At 34.0% G+C, this 18306-nt stretch overlaps 1 non-coding gene across 1 annotated transcript; it reads right to left on the reverse strand.

The window, feature by feature from the left end:
• Positions 1 to 16171: 16171 nt before the first annotated feature.
• LOC139851124 (small nucleolar RNA R71) lies at positions 16172 to 16278 on the reverse strand. The gene has a single exon (XR_011760484.1). It is a non-coding gene; the product is annotated as a small nucleolar RNA R71 (small nucleolar RNA).
• Positions 16279 to 18306: the final 2028 nt, after the last annotated feature.

The raw sequence follows: 18306 nt of genomic DNA on the forward strand, positions 1-18306 counted from the left end.
TATCTATAACGTTACCAGTTGAGAAATCAATTTTTTTTTAAGGGAAGCAGCGACGGCCAGAAGCTGTTCGTGGGCTTTTTTTTTAATTTTTTTTTTCTTTTCCAATCCAATTTAACTCAAATGAAAATTCCTATGTTAGTTATTAAATTATAAAACTAATTAAGTGATTAATTTTTACTGGGATGGGATCTTTGGTCGAATTAATTAAGAAGAAGAAGAGAAACAGGATCTAATACGGGTTATAATAAAAGGTAATGGGTTAATCTTGTAGTGACCCGAACTTTTCCATGTTTATATATATTAATTGAGATTGATGTTTACATGATTAAATGTTTCCAACATGTTAAGCAATCAAACTTGTTAAGACTTGATTAATTGAAATAGGTTTCATATAGACAATTGACCACCCAAGTTGACCGGTGATTCACGAACGTTAAAACTTGTAAAAAACTATATGATGACATATATATGGTTATATATATAGTTAACATGATATTATGATAAGTAAACATATCATTAATTATATTAACAATGAACTACATATGTAAAAACAAGACTACTAACTTAATGATTTTGAAACGAGACATATATGTAACGTTTATCGTTGTAACGACATTTAATGTATATATATCATATTAAGAGATATTCGTACATCATAATATCATGATAATATAATAATTTAAAATCTCTTTTGATATTATAAACATTGGGTTAACAACATTTAACAAGATCGTTAACCTAAAGGTTTCAAAACAACACTTACATGTAACGACTAACGATGACTTAACGACTCAGTTAAAATGTATATACATGTAGTGTTTTAATATGTATTTATACACTTTTGAAAGACTTCAATACACTTATCAAAATACTTCTACTTAACAAAAATGCTTACAATTACATTCTCGTTCAGTTTCATCAACAATTCTACTCGTATGCACCCGTATTCGTACTCGTACAATACACAGCTTTTAGATGTATGTACTATTGGTATATACACTCCAATGATCAGCTCTTAGCAGCCCATGTGAGTCACCTAACACATGTGGGAACCATCATTTGGCAACTAGCATGAAATATCTCATAAGATTACAAAAATATGAGTAATCATTCATGACTTATTTACATGAAAACAAAATTACATATCCTTTATATCTAATCCATACACCAACGACCAAAAACACCTACAAACACTTTCATTCTTCAATTTTCTTCATCTAATTGAACTCTCTCAAGTTCTATCTTCAAGTTCTAAGTGTTCTTCATAAATTCCAAAAGTTCTAGTTTCATAAAATCAAGAATACTTTCAAGTTTGCTAGCTCACTTCCAATCTTGTAAGGTGATCATCCAACCTCAAGAAATCTTTGTTTCTTACAGTAGGTTATCATTCTAATACAAGGTAATAATCATATTCAAACTTTGGTTCAATTTCTATAACTATAACAATCTTATTTCAAGTGATGATCTTACTTGAACTTGTTTTCGTGTCATGATTTTGCTTCAAGAACTTTGAGCCATCCAAGGATCCATTGAAGCTAGATCCATTTTTCTCTTTTCCAGTAGGTTCATCCAAGGAACTTAAGGTAGTAATGATGTTCATAACATCATTCGATTCATACATATAAAGCTATCTTATTCGAAGGTTTAAACTTGTAATCACTAGAACATAGTTTAGTTAATTCTAAACTTGTTCGCAAACAAAAGTTAATCCTTCTAACTTGACTTTTAAAATCAACTAAACACATGTTCTATATCTATATGATATGCTAACTTAATGATTTAAAACCTGGAAACACGAAAAACACCGTAAAACCGGATTTACGCCGTCGTAGTAACACCGCGGGCTGTTTTGGGTTAGTTAATTAAAAACTATGATAAACTTTGATTTAAAAGTTGTTATTCTGAGAAAATGATTTTTATTATGAACATGAAACTATATCCAAAAATTATGGTTAAACTCAAAGTGGAAGTATGTTTTCTAAAATGGTCATCTAGACGTCGTTCTTTCGACTGAAATGACTACCTTTACAAAAACGACTTGTAACTTATTTTTCCGACTAGAAACCTATACTTTTTTTGTTTAGATTCATAAAATAGAGTTCAATATGAAACCATAGCAATTTTATTCACTCAAAACGGATTTAAAATGAAGAAGTTATGGGTAAAACAAGATTGGATAATTTTTCTCATTTTAGCTACGTGAAAATTGGTAACAAATCTATTCCAACCATAACTTAATCAACTTGTATTATATATTATGTAATCTTGAGATACCATAGACACGTATACAATGTTTCGACCTATCATGTCGACACATCTATATATATTTCGGAACAACCATAGACACTCTATATGTGAATGTTGGAGTTAGCTATACAGGGTTGAGGTTGATTCCAAAATATATATAGTTTGAGTTGTGATCAATACTGAGATACGTATACACTGGGTCGTGGATTGATTCAAGATAATATTTATCGATTTATTTCTGTACATCTGACTGTGAACAACTAGTTGTAGGTTACTAACGAGGACAGCTGACTTAATAAACTTAAAACATCAAAATATATTAAAAGTGTTGTAAATATATTTTGAACATACTTTGATATATATGTATATATTGTTATAGGTTCGTGAATCAACCAGTGGCCAAGTCTTACTTCCCGACGAAGTAAAAATCTGTGAAAGTGAGTTATAGTCCCACTTTTTAAAATCTAATATTTTTGGGATGAGAATACATGCAGGTTTTATAAATGATTTACAAAATAGACACAAGTACGTGAAACTACATTCTATGGTTGAATTATCGAAATCGAATATGCCCCTTTTTATTAAGTCTGGTAATCTAAGAATTAGGGAACAGACACCCTAATTGACGCGAATCCTAAAGATAGATCTATTGGGCCTAACAAACCCCATCCAAAGTACCGGATGCTTTAGTACTTCGAAATTTATATCATATCCGAAGGGTGTCCCGGAATGATGGGGATATTCTTATATATGCATCTTGTTATTGTCGGTTACCAGGTGTTCACCATATGAATGATTTTTATCTCTATGTATGGGATGTGTATTGAAATATGAAATCTTGTGGTCTATTGTTACGATTTGATATATATAGGTTAAACCTATAACTCACCAACATTTTTGTTGACGTTTAAAGCATGTTTATTCTCAGGTGAATATTAAGAGCTTCCGCTGTTGCATACTAAAATAAGGACAAGATTTGGAGTCCATGTTTGTATGATATTGTGTAAAAACTGCATTCAAGAAACTGATTTCGATGTAACATATTTGTATTGTAAACCATTATGTAATGGTTGTGTGTAAACAGGATATTTTAGATTATCATTATTTGATAATCTACGTAAAGCTTTTTAAACCTTTATTTATAAAATAAAGGTTATGGTTTGTTTTAAAAATGAATGCAGTCTTTGAAAAACGTCTCATATAGAGGTCAAAACCTCGCAACGAAATCAATTAATATGGAACGTTTTTAATCAATAAGAACGGGACATTTCAGTTGGTATCCGAGCGTTGGTCTTAGAGAACCAGAAAATTTGCATTAGTGTGTCTTATCGAGTTTGTTAGGATGCATTAGTGAGTCTGGACTTCGACCGTGTTTTCTTTAAAAATGATTGCTTAACATTTTTGTTGGAAACTATATATTTTTAACATATGAATATTATGTGATATATTAATCTCTTAACGTGTTTGATATTATGTGATAGATGTCTACCTCTAGAACAAGTCCCATTGACTCACCTAATAATAATGAAGAGTCAAATGTAAATTGGAATGATTTGTGGACTGATTCACAAGTTCCCGAAGAGGAACCGGAAGAAGAGTCGGAACCGGAAGAAGAATCGGAACCGGAAGAAGAATCGGAACCGGATGAAGAAATAGAACCGGTGGGGGAAATAATAAAACGGTTAAGTAAAAGAAAATCCTCAACCAACCGACCAAAGTTAATTATGGTCAATGGTGTTTCCGCCAAGGAAGCAAAATATTGGGAGGATTACCAATTCTCCGATGAATCGGATTTCGACGAGAATTCCGATGATGTTATAGAAATTACCCCAACTGAATTTAAAAAGGCAAAAGAAAATAATAAGGGAAAGGGCATAAAAATAGAGAAATCTAATTCCAACCCCGATGAACTTTATATGTATCGTCAACCCCCGAAGTCCTTAAGTTGTAACAATGACCCGGGAACCTCTAAACCACCAGGTTTTTCTAAACCAATGTGGACAACGACGGCTCGTATTAGGGGAACATCATATATCCCTAGAAACTTGGCAAAACGAACCAAAGCCGAAGAAGAAGAAACGATCGAGTCGGAATAAGATAGTTGTATTCGTGTGGTGTAATATATGGAATATAGTGTTCTTATGCTTTATGATATATGTAAAAATTGCTTGTATTAATAAGTATTTTTTTTTATGAATCTAACTCTTGTCTATTTTACAGTTTAAAAACACAAAATGGATAGACAACCCAATATTTTAAGAGACCTACCCGGAGACATGATTGATGAAATCTTGTCTAGAGTCGGCCAGAATTCTTCGGCACAACTATTTAAGGCGAGATCAGTTTGTAAGACATTCGAAGAACGTTCCAAGAATGTCTTGGTTTATAAGAGACTTTCGTTTGAAAGATGGGGGATATCACATTGGGAAACCCATAAGTTACGATGTGTTTACTTTGACGCATATATTGCGGGGAACCCAAATGCTATTTTACGCAACGGGTTAAGAAATTATTTTGACTCAATATATCCGAATATTGGACTTCGTGATTTAGAAAAAGCGGCTAACATGCAACATAAAGAAGCATGTTATGCTTACGGATTAGTAATGTTCGCTTCTCACCAAAGTGAGAACAAGAACATCGGGCTACAACTATTAAACAAAACGTTTCCACAAGTGACGGAGTCGGTAATTGGGGTAAGAAATGAGGTTTTTAGATTATTACGGGACTGTTGGACATTACGTAACCCTCGTCCCTTTGATGACGTTACAACACGCTGTCTTATCAACGGCCATAACGGTTATGTTGCACAAGACCAAGGATGGGAAGTAGTCCTAGTAAAACCAGAATGCATGACTTGTTTCTGGACGTATGAATTACGTGTCTTTATTGCCTTTGCTGAACGACTTGTGTACTAGCTAGAATTGTCTTCACAACTATCTTGTATCAAAGTTATTGTGTGCTATATTTCATGCTTTATGTAAAATAAGCGGTATTGTAAGTTTGTAAAATATTGTATAAAAGTTTGAACGCGAAATATTATTATAATCAGTTTTTCATATAGAATTGTAGTAGTTGAATTGTATATTAGCTACTAAGTATGAACTTAACGGGTAGGTACTACCCGAATTTAAACTTATAAAATGCTAATATGAAGAAAAAGCTTTTATAAATGAGTTCATATTATGCTACGAAATACTATTAACTACTCTTAATATTCTGTATGATTAACTTGTTCCATTTAACTATTTTGAAGGAAATGGCACCGACTACTCGACACACCGTGAATATGAATGAAGAGGAATTCCGTACTTTTCTAGCTTCAAACATAGCCGCAGTACAAGCTGCGCTACATACCAACAATAACCTTGGATCTAGCAGTACAGGAAATCGTGTAGGATGCACCTACAAAGAATTCACTGCCTGCAAACCTTTGGAATTTGATGGAACCGAAGGACCGATCGGATTGAAACGGTGGACCGAGAAGGTTGAATCGGTGTTTGCCATAAGTAAGTGTACTGAAGAGGACAAAGTGAAGTACGCTACGCATACCTTCACAGGTTCTGCGTTAACATGGTGGAATACCTATCTAGAGCAAGTGGGACAAGATGATGCGTACGCACTACCGTGGTCAGCATTCAAGCACTTGATGAACGAGAAGTACCGTCCCAGAACCGAGGTCAATAAGCTCAAGACAGAACTTAGAGGGTTACGAACCCAAGGATTTGATATTACCACGTACGAAAGACGATTCACAGAATTGTGCCTATTGTGTCCGGGAGCATTCGAAGATGAGGAAGAGAAGATCGACGCGTTTGTGAAAGGATTACCGGAAAGAATCCAAGAAGATATAAGTTCACACGAGCCCGCCTCCATACAACAGGCATGTAGAATGGCTCACAAACTAGTGAACCAGATTGAAGAAAGAATTAAAGAACAGACTGCTGAAGAGGCCAATGTGAAGCAAGTCAAAAGAAAGTGGGAGGAAAACGGTGATAAGAATCACCAATACAACAACAACAGCAATTACAACAATAATCGCAACAATTATCCCAACAATCGCAACATCAATCGCAACTACAACAAACGGCCCAACAACAACAACAACAACAACAACAACAACAGCAACTACAACAATCATCCCAACAACAATAATAACCGCAACAACAACAACAATCAGAAGCAGCTATGCCAAAGGTGTGAAAAGAATCACTCGGGGTTCTGCACCAAATTTTGCAACAAGTGTAAAAGAAATGGTCATAGCGCGGCGAAGTGTGAGGTCTACGGACCAGGGGTTAATAGAACGAAAGGAACAAATGGTGTCGGAACGAGTAATGGCGGAGCAAGTAGTGTCGGAGCAAGTTATGCCAATGTAGTTTGTTATAAATGTGGAAAACCAGGCCACATTATTAGAAATTGCCCGAACCAGGAGAACACGAATGGACAAGGCCGTGGAAGAGTTTTCAATATTAATGCGGTAGAGGCACAGGAAGACCCGGAGCTTGTTACGGGTACGTTTCTTATTGACAATAAATCTGCTTACGTTTTATTTGATTCGGGTGCGGATAGAAGCTATATGAGTAGAGATTTTTGTGCTAAATTAAGTTGTCCATTGACGCCTTTGGATAGTAAATTTTTACTCGAATTAGCAAATGGTAAATTAATTTCAGCAGATAATATATGTCGGAATCGAGAAATTAAACTGGTTAGCGAAACATTTAAGATTGATTTGATACCAGTAGAGTTAGGGAGTTTTGATGTGATAATCGGTATGGACTGGTTAAAAGAAGTGAAAGCGGAGATCGTTTGTTACAAAAATGCAATTCGCATTATACGAGAAAAAGGAAAACCCTTAATGGTGTACGGAGAAAAGGGCAACACGAAGTTACATCTTATTAGTAATTTGAAGGCACAAAAACTAATAAGAAAAGGTTGCTATGCTATTCTAGCACACGTCGAGAAAGTACAAACTGAAGAAAAGAGCATCAATGATGTTTCCATTGCAAAAGAATTTCCCGATGTATTTCCGAAAGAATTACCGGGATTACCCCCACATCGATCCGTTGAATTTCAAATAGATCTTGTACCAGGAGCTGCACCAATAGCTCGTGCTCCTTACAGACTTGCACCCAGCGAGATGAAAGAACTGCAAAGCCAATTACAAGAACTTTTAGAGCGTGGTTTCATTCGACCAAGCACATCACCGTGGGGAGCTCCTGTTTTGTTTGTCAAGAAGAAAGATGGTACATTCAGGTTGTGTATCGACTACCGAGAGTTGAACAAACTTACCATCAAGAACCGCTACCCACTACCGAGAATCGACGACTTATTTGATCAACTACAAGGCTCGTCTGTTTATTCAAAGATTGACTTACGTTCCGGGTATCATCAAATGCGGGTGAAAGAAGATGATATTCCAAAGACTGCTTTCAGAACACGTTACGGTCATTACGAGTTTATGGTCATGCCGTTTGGTTTAACTAATGCACCAGCTGTGTTCATGGACCTTATGAACCGAGTGTGTGGACCATACCTTGACAAGTTTGTCATTGTTTTCATTGATGACATACTTATTTACTCAAAGAATGACCAAGAACACGGTGAACATTTGAGAAAGGTGTTAGAAGTATTGAGGAAGGAAGAATTGTACGCTAAGTTTTCAAAGTGTGCATTTTGGTTGGAAGAAGTTCAATTCCTCGGTCACATAGTGAACAAAGAAGGTATTAAGGTGGATCCGGCAAAGATAGAAACTGTTGAAAAGTGGGAAACCCCGAAAACTCCGAAACACATACGCCAGTTTTTAGGACTAGCTGGTTACTACAGAAGGTTCATCCAAGACTTTTCCAGAATAGCAAAACCCTTGACTGCATTAACGCATAAAGGGAAGAAATTTGAATGGAATGATGAACAAGAGAAAGCGTTTCAGTTATTGAAGAAAAAGCTAACTACGGCACCTATATTGTCATTGCCTGAAGGGAATGATGATTTTGTGATTTATTGTGACGCATCAAAGCAAGGTCTCGGTTGTGTATTAATGCAACGAACGAAGGTGATTGCTTATGCGTCTAGACAATTGAAGATTCACGAACAAAATTATACGACGCATGATTTGGAATTAGGCGCGGTTGTTTTTGCATTAAAGACTTGGAGGCACTACTTATATGGGGTCAAAAGTATTATATATACCGACCACAAAAGTCTTCAACACATATTTAATCAGAAACAACTGAATATGAGGCAGCGTAGGTGGATTGAATTATTGAATGATTACGATTTTGAGATTCGTTACCACCCGGGGAAGGCAAATGTGGTAGCCGATGCCTTGAGCAGGAAGGATAGAGAACCCATTCGAGTAAAATCTATGAATATAATGATTCATAATAACATTACTACTCAAATAAAGGAGGCGCAACAAGGAGTTTTAAAAGAGGGAAATTTAAAGGATGAAATACCCAAAGGATCGGAGAAGCATCTTAATATTCGGGAAGACGGAACCCGGTATAGGGCTGAAAGGATTTGGGTACCAAAATTTGGAGATATGAGAGAAATGGTACTTAGAGAAGCTCATAAAACCAGATACTCAATACATCCTGGAACGGGGAAGATGTACAAGGATCTCAAGAAACATTTTTGGTGGCCGGGTATGAAAGCCGATGTTGCTAAATACGTAGGAGAATGTTTGACGTGTTCTAAGGTCAAAGCTGAGCATCAGAAACCATCAGGTCTACTTCAACAACCCGAAATCCCGGAATGGAAATGGGAAAACATTACCATGGATTTCATCACTAAATTGCCAAGGACTGCAAGTGGTTTTGATACTATTTGGGTAATAGTTGATCGTCTCACCAAATCAGCACACTTCCTACCAATAAGAGAAGATGACAAGATGGAGAAGTTAGCACGACTGTATTTGAAGGAAGTCGTCTCTAGACATGGAATACCAATCTCTATTATCTCTGATAGGGATGGCAGATTTATTTCAAGATTCTGGCAGACATTACAGCAAGCATTAGGAACTCGTCTAGACATGAGTACTGCCTATCATCCACAAACTGATGGGCAGAGCGAAAGGACGATACAAACGCTTGAAGACATGCTACGAGCATGTGTTATTGATTTCGGAAACAGTTGGGATCGACATCTACCGTTAGCAGAATTTTCCTACAACAACAGCTACCATTCAAGCATTGAGATGGCGCCGTTTGAAGCACTTTATGGTAGAAAGTGCAGGTCTCCGATTTGTTGGAGTGAAGTGGGGGATAGACAGATTACGGGTCCGGAGATTATACAAGAAACTACCGAGAAGATCATCCAAATTCAACAACGGTTGAAAACCGCCCAAAGTCGACAAAAGAGCTACGCTGACATTAAAAGAAAAGATATAGAATTTGAAATTGGAGAGATGGTCATGCTTAAAGTTGCACCTTGGAAAGGCATTGTTCGATTTGGTAAACGAGGGAAATTAAATCCAAGGTATATTGGACCATTCAAGATTATTGATCGTGTCGGACCAGTAGCTTACCGACTTGAGTTACCTCAACAACTCGCGGCTGTACATAACACTTTCCACGTCTCGAATTTGAAGAAATGTTTTGCTAAAGAAGATCTCACTATTCCGTTAGATGAAATCCAAATCAACGAAAAACTCCAATTCATCGAAGAACCCGTCGAAATAATGGATCGTGAGGTTAAAAGACTTAAGCAAAACAAGATACCAATTGTTAAGGTTCGATGGAATGCTCGTAGAGGACCCGAGTTCACCTGGGAGCGTGAAGATCAGATGAAGAAGAAATACCCGCATCTATTTCCAGAAGATTCGTCAACACCTTCAACAGCTTAAAATTTCGGGACGAAATTTATTTAACGGGTAGGTACTGTAGTGACCCGAACTTTTCCATGTTTATATATATTAATTGAGATTGATGTTTACATGATTAAATGTTTCCAACATGTTAAGCAATCAAACTTGTTAAGACTTGATTAATTGAAATAGGTTTCATATAGACAATTGACCACCCAAGTTGACCGGTGATTCACGAACGTTAAAACTTGTAAAAAACTATATGATGACATATATATGGTTATATATATAGTTAACATGATATTATGATAAGTAAACATATCATTAATTATATTAACAATGAACTACATATGTAAAAACAAGACTACTAACTTAATGATTTTGAAACGAGACATATATGTAACGTTTATCGTTGTAACGACATTTAATGTATATATATCATATTAAGAGATATTCGTACATCATAATATCATGATAATATAATAATTTAAAATCTCTTTTGATATTATAAACATTGGGTTAACAACATTTAACAAGATCGTTAACCTAAAGGTTTCAAAACAACACTTACATGTAACGACTAACGATGACTTAACGACTCAGTTAAAATGTATATACATGTAGTGTTTTAATATGTATTTATACACTTTTGAAAGACTTCAATACACTTATCAAAATACTTCTACTTAACAAAAATGCTTACAATTACATTCTCGTTCAGTTTCATCAACAATTCTACTCGTATGCACCCGTATTCGTACTCGTACAATACACAGCTTTTAGATGTATGTACTATTGGTATATACACTCCAATGATCAGCTCTTAGCAGCCCATGTGAGTCACCTAACACATGTGGGAACCATCATTTGGCAACTAGCATGAAATATCTCATAAGATTACAAAAATATGAGTAATCATTCATGACTTATTTACATGAAAACAAAATTACATATCCTTTATATCTAATCCATACACCAACGACCAAAAACACCTACAAACACTTTCATTCTTCAATTTTCTTCATCTAATTGAACTCTCTCAAGTTCTATCTTCAAGTTCTAAGTGTTCTTCATAAATTCCAAAAGTTCTAGTTTCATAAAATCAAGAATACTTTCAAGTTTGCTAGCTCACTTCCAATCTTGTAAGGTGATCATCCAACCTCAAGAAATCTTTGTTTCTTACAGTAGGTTATCATTCTAATACAAGGTAATAATCATATTCAAACTTTGGTTCAATTTCTATAACTATAACAATCTTATTTCAAGTGATGATCTTACTTGAACTTGTTTTCGTGTCATGATTTTGCTTCAAGAACTTTGAGCCATCCAAGGATCCATTGAAGCTAGATCCATTTTTCTCTTTTCCAGTAGGTTCATCCAAGGAACTTAAGGTAGTAATGATGTTCATAACATCATTCGATTCATACATATAAAGCTATCTTATTCGAAGGTTTAAACTTGTAATCACTAGAACATAGTTTAGTTAATTCTAAACTTGTTCGCAAACAAAAGTTAATCCTTCTAACTTGACTTTTAAAATCAACTAAACACATGTTCTATATCTATATGATATGCTAACTTAATGATTTAAAACCTGGAAACACGAAAAACACCGTAAAACCGGATTTACGCCGTCGTAGTAACACCGCGGGCTGTTTTGGGTTAGTTAATTAAAAACTATGATAAACTTTGATTTAAAAGTTGTTATTCTGAGAAAATGATTTTTATTATGAACATGAAACTATATCCAAAAATTATGGTTAAACTCAAAGTGGAAGTATGTTTTCTAAAATGGTCATCTAGACGTCGTTCTTTCGACTGAAATGACTACCTTTACAAAAACGACTTGTAACTTATTTTTCCGACTAGAAACCTATACTTTTTTTGTTTAGATTCATAAAATAGAGTTCAATATGAAACCATAGCAATTTTATTCACTCAAAACGGATTTAAAATGAAGAAGTTATGGGTAAAACAAGATTGGATAATTTTTCTCATTTTAGCTACGTGAAAATTGGTAACAAATCTATTCCAACCATAACTTAATCAACTTGTATTATATATTATGTAATCTTGAGATACCATAGACACGTATACAATGTTTCGACCTATCATGTCGACACATCTATATATATTTCGGAACAACCATAGACACTCTATATGTGAATGTTGGAGTTAGCTATACAGGGTTGAGGTTGATTCCAAAATATATATAGTTTGAGTTGTGATCAATACTGAGATACGTATACACTGGGTCGTGGATTGATTCAAGATAATATTTATCGATTTATTTCTGTACATCTGACTGTGAACAACTAGTTGTAGGTTACTAACGAGGACAGCTGACTTAATAAACTTAAAACATCAAAATATATTAAAAGTGTTGTAAATATATTTTGAACATACTTTGATATATATGTATATATTGTTATAGGTTCGTGAATCAACCAGTGGCCAAGTCTTACTTCCCGACGAAGTAAAAATCTGTGAAAGTGAGTTATAGTCCCACTTTTTAAAATCTAATATTTTTGGGATGAGAATACATGCAGGTTTTATAAATGATTTACAAAATAGACACAAGTACGTGAAACTACATTCTATGGTTGAATTATCGAAATCGAATATGCCCCTTTTTATTAAGTCTGGTAATCTAAGAATTAGGGAACAGACACCCTAATTGACGCGAATCCTAAAGATAGATCTATTGGGCCTAACAAACCCCATCCAAAGTACCGGATGCTTTAGTACTTCGAAATTTATATCATATCCGAAGGGTGTCCCGGAATGATGGGGATATTCTTATATATGCATCTTGTTATTGTCGGTTACCAGGTGTTCACCATATGAATGATTTTTATCTCTATGTATGGGATGTGTATTGAAATATGAAATCTTGTGGTCTATTGTTACGATTTGATATATATAGGTTAAACCTATAACTCACCAACATTTTTGTTGACGTTTAAAGCATGTTTATTCTCAGGTGAATATTAAGAGCTTCCGCTGTTGCATACTAAAATAAGGACAAGATTTGGAGTCCATGTTTGTATGATATTGTGTAAAAACTGCATTCAAGAAACTGATTTCGATGTAACATATTTGTATTGTAAACCATTATGTAATGGTTGTGTGTAAACAGGATATTTTAGATTATCATTATTTGATAATCTACGTAAAGCTTTTTAAACCTTTATTTATAAAATAAAGGTTATGGTTTGTTTTAAAAATGAATGCAGTCTTTGAAAAACGTCTCATATAGAGGTCAAAACCTCGCAACGAAATCAATTAATATGGAACGTTTTTAATCAATAAGAACGGGACATTTCAAATCTCAGGAAAAATGAAAATGGCTGAGTGGTTTATTGTGTGTGTCGGGATAGCGGGAGGTTGCAAGTTCGAATCCGGGCAGGAGCGTGGTATTTTTTTTAGAGCCAAATTCTTGAAGGTATCCATTTATAATTATCATTATTATTATTATTATTATTATTATTATTATTATTATTATTATTATTGTTGTTGTTATTATTATTATTATTATTATTATTATTATTATTATTAGATATTAGTAATACTACTAGTATTATAATTATTAAAAGAATTATAATTGGTATTGTTAACATGATTATAAGTATTATTATTATTATTATTATTAATTATTGTTATTGCTAATATTATGTTAATATCAATAATATGACTATTATCATTACCATTCTTAATTATTATTATGTAGTACCATTAAATATTATTAGTTATCATTATTATTATTATGATTATAGTTATAAATAAGAATATTGTTATTATTATCATGGTTATTATCATATTTGTTTTAACAACTAATATATGTATTATCATGAGAATATAAATACTATGATTAAAATTAGTATTAGTAACACTTTTAGTATTATTATTATTATTAGTGACATATGTATTATTATAAATATTATCATTATTATTATTAAAATAGTTATTAGTATTATTATTATTAAACTTATTATCATTATTATCATTCTTATTAAAATTATTACTTTGTTATCATAAAAAAAAACTATCAATATTATTATAAATAGATACTTTTATATATATAAATACATTACGCTACACTTTTATTATTAAAAATATATTAGTTAAATCATATCAATTATTATATAAAAATATATACTAAACGTTAATATACAGTTTTTATTACTAATAAGTAATAGTTATATAAATCATATAAACTATATATATTAAAATAACATATTGTATAACAAGTATATTATTAATAACAAGATATATAATTGCTCAATTACGAATATACGTTTTAATATATATATATACAAATGATATAGGTTCGTGAATCCGAGGCCAACCCTGCATTGTAGATGTCGTCTTATGTATTTTTACTACAAAATACATTAGGTGAGTTTCATTTGCCTTTTTACTCATTACATTTTTGGGCTGAGAATACATGCAAATGCTTTATTAACTGTTTTACAATATTTATATGCGTGAGTTTCATTTGCTCCCTTTTTACTCATTACGTTTTTGGGCTGAGAATACATGCAAATGCTTTATTAACTGTTTTACAATATTTATATGCGTGAGTTTCATTTGCTCCCTTTTTAAATGCTTTTACAATATATATTTTTGGGACTGAGAATACATGCGCTGTTTTTATAACTGTTTTACGAAATAGACACAAGTAATTGAAGCTACATTATATGGTTGAATGATCGAAATCGAATATGCCCCTTTTTATTAAGTCTGGTAATCTAAGAATTAGGGAACAGACACCCTAATTGACACGAATTCTAATGATAGATCTATCGGGCCCAACAAGCCCCATCCAAAGTACCGGATACTTTAGTACTTCGAAATTTATATCATGTCCGATGGAGGATCCCGGAATGATGGGGATATTCTTATATACATATTGTGAATGTCGGTTACCAGGTGTTCAATCCATATGAATGATATTTTTGTCTCTATGCATGGGACGTATATTTATGACAAATGGAAATGAAATCTTGTGGTCTATTAAAATGATGAAAATGATTATTTATGTTAAACTAATGAACTCACCAACCTTTTGGTTGACACTTGAAAGCATGTTTATTCTCAGGTACGAAAGAAATCTTTCGCTGTGCATTTGCTCATATTAGAGATATTACTTGGAGTCATTCATGTCATATTTCAAAAGACGTTGCATTCGAGTCGTCGAGTTCATCAAGATCATTATTAAATCAATTATATTTGGATATATTATGAAATGCTATGCATGCATGTCAACTGTCGATGTAACGAAAATTTGTCTTTTAAAAACGAATGCAATGTTTGTCAAATGTATCATATAGAGGTCAATTACCTCGTGATGTAATCAACTGTTGTGAATCGTTTGTAATCGATATGGACTTCGTCCGGATGGATTAGGACGGGTCCTTTCATGCACCGAGCAAAACGTTCACCACCTTTTATACGTTCACCACTTGTAACTCGATCAAGACATCTAGCAAATATTGTCGCCGTTGATTTTTCTTTAGAATCGTCATCCAGTCGACCAAGTTTCCAGTTCAAATTTCCGATAATCCATTTTTTGAACCCGATCTCACAATTGAGAATCCGGAGAATATTCAGGGACAATTCATAGATCCTGAACCATTAATTTTTCCTCCGGAACCACCAATCATTCAAACAGAGATTGTTGAGGAACGAACCATTAAATCAGAATCCTCTAGTGATTCAGATTCAACAAATTCAATCATGGAAAATCTGGAACCTTTAAGTATGGAAGACCGAATGAGAGCTAAACGCACTGGCCAAGGTCACGCAATTACTCATCCAGACATTAATGCGCCAGATTATGAAATCAAAGGACAAATTCTACACATGGTAACTAATCAATGCCAATTTAGTGGGCCTCCGAAGGAAGATCCAAATGAACATCTTCGTACCTTTAATAGGATCTGCACTCTATTTAAAATAAGAGAAGTGGAGGATGAACAGATATATCTCATGTTATTTCCCTGGACTTTAAAGGGAGAAGCCAAAGATTGGTTAGAATCGTTACCTGAAGGGGCGATTGATACATGGGACGTTTTAGTTAAAAAATTTCTTAAACAATTCTTTCCGGCATCTAAAGCCGTGAGACTTCAAGGAGAAATTGTTACGTTCACACAGAAGCCAAATGAAACTCTATATGAGGCATGGACAAGATTTGAAAAGTTATTGAGAGGATGTCCGCAACATGGTTTAGACACCTGTCAAATAGTACAAATATTCTACCAAAGATGCTACATCACTACAAGGAAAGACATCGATATAGCAGCTGGTGGTTCCATTATGAAGAAAACAGAAACTGATGCTTACAAAATTATTGATAACACTGCTTCCCACTCACATGAGTGGCACCAAGAAAAAGATATCGTTAGATCATCTAAAGCAGCTAGAGCCGATTCTAGCCATGACTTAGATTCCATTTCCGCAAAGATAGATGTTGTCGAGAGACGAATGGAAAAGATGACTAAAGATATCCACTCAATACGAATTAGTTGTGAGCAGTGTGGAGGACCACATTTAACAAAAGATTGTCTCAGTATTGAACTAACAATGGAACAAAGAGAGAATGTTTCATACATAAACCAAAGGCCTGGAAATAATTATCAGAATAATTATCAACCGCCAAGACCAATTTACAATCAAAACCAGAATTATAATCAAAATGTTCCATACAACAACCAACAAGGTCCTAGTAATCAACAAGTATCTAATAATACTTACAATCAGCAAAGACCTAATTTTCAAAACAAACCACCACAAACTGATGATAAAAAGCCGAATTTAGAAGATATGATGACGAAGCTAGTTGAATCTCAAACACAGTTTTTCACATCTCAGAAACAAACCAATGAACAAAATGCTCAAGCATTTAGAAATCAACAAGCTTCTATTCAAAATCTGGAACAAGAAGTAAGTAACCTAGCAAGGTTAATAGGTGAAAGAAAACCGAGAAGTCTACCTAGTGATACAAATGCTAACCCCCGGAATGAAACAGCTAAAGCCATTACCACAAGAAGTGGTATTACACTTAAACCACCTGAAATACCTGTAATTTCTGATGACGCTATTCCTACTCCACAAGAACCACAACCTGATCAAGATAAGGAAAAAGAACCGGTAGTTGAAAAGGGTAATGAAGATAACACAGTTAAAGCTAAACCTTATGTTAAACCATACCAACCACCACTTCCGTACCCGAGTAAAATGAAAAAAGAGAGACTTGAAGCCGAGCAATCCAAATTCTTGGATATGTTTAAACAGATAAATGTAAATCTTCCTTTCATTGATGTGATTTCAGGAATGCCTAGATATGCTAAATTTCTGAAAGATCTAATCACGAATAGAAAGAAAATGGAAGAACTCTCGGCTGTTACTATGAATGTTAATTATTCTGCAGTGCTGTTGAATAAAATACCAGAAAAACTATCTGATCCAGGAAGTTTCACAATTCCATGTTTTCTGGGAAGTCTAAGTTCAATAGAAGCATTGGCAGATTTAGGTGCTAGTATAAATTTAATGTCGTATTCACTGTACGCTAAACTAGGCCTTGGAGAATTGAAACCAACACGAATAAGTATACAACTAGCCGATCGATCAGTAAAATATCCTAGAGGGATAATGGAGAACATGCTAGTTAAAGTTGGTACTTTAGTATTTCCAGTAGATTTTGTTGTTCTGGACATGGAAGAAGATTCTCAAGTTCCTCTCATATTAGGAAGACCATTCTTAAACACGGCTAAAGCAATGATAGACGTGTCCGGTAAGAAACTTACCCTAAGTATAGAGGACGAGAGTGTTACCTTTTCTGTTGATAGAGCAATGCAACAACTGCAATCTGCAGATGATACATGCTATTATATTCAAACTATAGATTCACATGCAGAATTCTTAGAAGAATTTCCAGAATTACAAGGAACAGGAGAATGTTCTTTAGAAGAAGGAACTGAACCAATTGATGAAACTGAAATGTTAGCTACACTTATGGCTAATGGATATAAACCAACAACAAAAGAAATTCAAATGCTAAAAGAAGAAGACAGATATCGATATAAATCATCGATAGAAGAACCTCCGAAATTAGAGTTAAAGCCACTTCCAAACCATTTGGAATACGCTTATTTACATAGTGAATCTGAACTACCTGTAATAATATCGTCTTCTCTTACTGAAAATGAAAAATCTCAACTCATTTCTGTGTTGAAAGCTCATAAACCAGCTATTGC

Source organism: Rutidosis leptorrhynchoides, chromosome 5 (assembly GCF_046630445.1).
Source record: "Rutidosis leptorrhynchoides isolate AG116_Rl617_1_P2 chromosome 5, CSIRO_AGI_Rlap_v1, whole genome shotgun sequence".
Taxonomy (NCBI): domain Eukaryota; kingdom Viridiplantae; phylum Streptophyta; class Magnoliopsida; order Asterales; family Asteraceae; genus Rutidosis; species Rutidosis leptorrhynchoides.